Raw genomic sequence first — 3,277 nt, 5'->3', positions numbered from 1 at the left:
CTGAGCCCTGGGTATCCTGCTCTGCCTTTGAGAAAATGAAAGCTCAGATGGGCCGATCTGGAATCTTCTCCTTATGCAAGGTTACCTCCCCTTTCTCTGCTTTACCCGCCCAGAGAATTTGGCCCACCCATGAGAGAGAGACAGAGAGAGAGAGACATCATGGCTTTCAAACGAGCAAAGTGGCAGTTGGTCAAGGCCACAAAAAGCCGAAAAGCAGCATGTCATGGGACCTTTAAAAAAACAAATCAAGTGCCAGTGGACTCAGTCAAGTGTTCAAACATTCCCCAGGGTGCTTTTAAAAACAAATATATCAGTGTTATTAAGGAGCTAATCAGCTGTGTTGTCTTAACCGTGTCCTTGGTGGTCTTTTAATATCAATATGCTACTGTGATGGTGACCCTGTCCCCGAGCTCCCCCCCCTGCAGAAGCCAGACTTTTCTCTCGCTACATCAACGGACATTTCGTGCTGCAGAAAGTTAAGAGAAGATTGTTATTGTTTGTACATTTGTCTCTGGTGCCGAAGATTGAATCGACGAAAGTTCAGGAGCCTGCAGACATTCACTAAAAACCTTTAGTGAGCAGCCAGTGATGATGTAAGCTCTATCCCCTCTCGCCACAGATAAACAATTCGTTAGAGTTAACATAATGTGTCCAAAGTAGGGATCGATCGATTCTGGCTTATAAAGGCCGATACTGATTATTAGTAGTAATAGCCAATATTTGGAACCGATATGCATTCACAGTGAAAATGAAAAAGATTTTTAAATCGGAGGGACAGACACAGAGCTGTGGCGGAACCAAAGTAGAACTCTTTTTAATTACTTGACTTTATCGGTTATCAGGCAAATAAAATGCCGATACAGATAATCTACAAACTGAAAAAAGCGTCCCGATAATCGTCTAGGGCCGATAATCTGTCTATCCCTAGTCCAAGACTACTAAGTGACTGATTAGTATGTCTGTGTGTTCAATATGTAGCGGAAGCATAGAGACTAGAAAGCGGGCTCGTCTGGCTCCGTCCGAAATCTAAAAAACGACAATTGACAGTTTTCCAAACCCCTCCCAGGAGATAAAACTGTGGGCAGTGTGGGCGGAGCATCAAGGCCACTATGGCTGCAGGGCATAGGTGTAATTTATAAGGGGGATGTGGCGGTTACAACCCATCGCCCCCCCCCAAAAAAAAATATAATTTCCTTTACATAAAGGTATTTGAACCATAAATTGATGCAGAAAAGGCACACATTGTTGCAGAAAAATTCAGCAGAAAATTGTGTTTGACGTTCAAATTTTTAATTATGCTCAAAAGTAGAGATCTCAACCCCCTAAACGTTGAACCCAAAGTCTTACCCTTGCCGCAGGGCATATCATTTTTTGTGGGGCATAAGGCCAAACTGATACAGCCAAAGCCCTCACGACCCACATTAAATTCCTGCCCTGGCGTACTCTCAATTTGCCACTTTGCCACGGGCTTTGACAGAGCTAAGCTAGCTGTTTCCAGTCTTTATGCTAGGCTAAGCTAGCTGCTGCTTCATATTGGCATCAATCTTATCCTCTAACTCGCCACCAAAATGTAGAACTATTCCTTTAAACATGTAGACAAAGTGCCAAAAGGGGCATTTTGCAGCGAGTCTCCGTAGTTCTTCACCCAGACACGGGTCACTGGCTGAGGGGGAAGCTGAGGGGGAAGCGGGGGCGTTGTGGGCGTGCCTTCGATGGGTGTAGAGCTCATCTGCTGTAGCTATCTGTGTGTTTGTAGGCTGCTTCTTACTGTGTTTGACACAAAAAAACTTCAGATGTCAGTCAGGGCATTCATTTTGGGCCAAGCCGTCTGTGAGCAGAGTTAAAACCAGGATGTGCGCTCAACAGCCGCAGTAGTTCCAGTTTTTAAACTTACAAAGAAAAACCACATGACCAAAAGGTGAATTCTACTCCTGTGTTGCATTTTAAACACTTTGGATTTGAATATTGACATGTAATTGAAATTTACTCTGCTGTGTTTACAATTTCAGCCATTTGGTAAGCAGTTTTAAATTTGAGCAGGTGGTGACCTCATCAAACCTTCGGCCTGGATTCGCCTAAACGAATGCACCTATTTGTAACGCACGAATGTTGCACACGTGTTTTATGTTCTGGACAACACCTTGAAGTTCCAGTTTATTTATTAAAAAGTGCACACACTTAGTGACGTCTCTGGTCTGGTTCTTGAAGCATCAAAACAAACACAGCTGACAAACTTAATTCACCTGGAAAATGTTCCTTGTGTTCATGAGATTGACAAAAAGAAAGTCATCTTTCAGGACCTTGGGAGCTCCAGAATTCAACACTGAACGAGACCATTATGCATAATGAGTACTTTAACTTTTGGTATTTTAAAGGCAGAGTTGGTAATGTTGAAAAGCTAGCGAGATTTAAAAGTACCATCTCCTCGGAGCTCTGTCTAAGGCCGGTTACACACTGGCTGCGTGGCGTGAGCGTGGCGTTTCTGTTGCGTGTCCGCGGCGTGGATTTTTCTGTCTTTACACACCAGAAACATGTCTGACGCGGCGCTGCTGCTGCTGCTAGCCTTGTCTGTACACATGGATGTTTCCCATTGATAAAATTTAAATACCATGTTAAACATAAATATATACTGATTTGATTACAGCAAAGACAACGTCGGCAGTATTTACGGCAAGATAGGCTGCAGAATATTTCCTTCTGTATTGACAGGTGCGATATTAGAAAATCATTTTTATATCAAAACTTAGACACTTTCAAACATGTCATTTATGTCTAAATGACATATAAACATCTTTTCCTATTCTATTTTGCCTGGAAACGCTTCCAACACGCTTGCGTGTCGCGTGAAAAATGGGCGTCGGTTCTGGCATGAGTTTTCGGCGCGATTCGTATTCGCAGGAAGTGTGCAAGCTCTAACCTGTTAACATGGGAGCCGAAATATAAACGGAAACGCCACGCAGATGACACGCTCGCGCAACACATCCAGTGTGTAACCAGCCTAACCCCTCCCCCTGAGCTCTGTCTAACCCCTCCCCCTGAGCTCTGTCTAACCCCTCCCCCTGAGCTCTGTCTGAGCCCTCCCCTGAGTCTGCGCCAACCTCCCCCTGAGCTCTGTCTGAGCCCTCCCCTGAGCTCTGTCTGAGCCCCTCCCCTGAGCTCTGTCTAACCCCTCCCCTTGAGCTCTGTCTGAGCCCTCCCCTGAGCTCTGGCGTCCAACCCCTCCCCCTGAGTCTGTCTGAGCCTCCCCTGAGCTCTGTCTAACCCCTCCCCTGAGCTC

The sequence above is a fragment of the Perca fluviatilis genome, chromosome 3, assembly GCF_010015445.1.
Source record: "Perca fluviatilis chromosome 3, GENO_Pfluv_1.0, whole genome shotgun sequence".
In the NCBI taxonomy this organism is placed as follows: domain Eukaryota; kingdom Metazoa; phylum Chordata; class Actinopteri; order Perciformes; family Percidae; genus Perca; species Perca fluviatilis.
Note: the sequence above shows the minus strand (reverse complement) of the source record.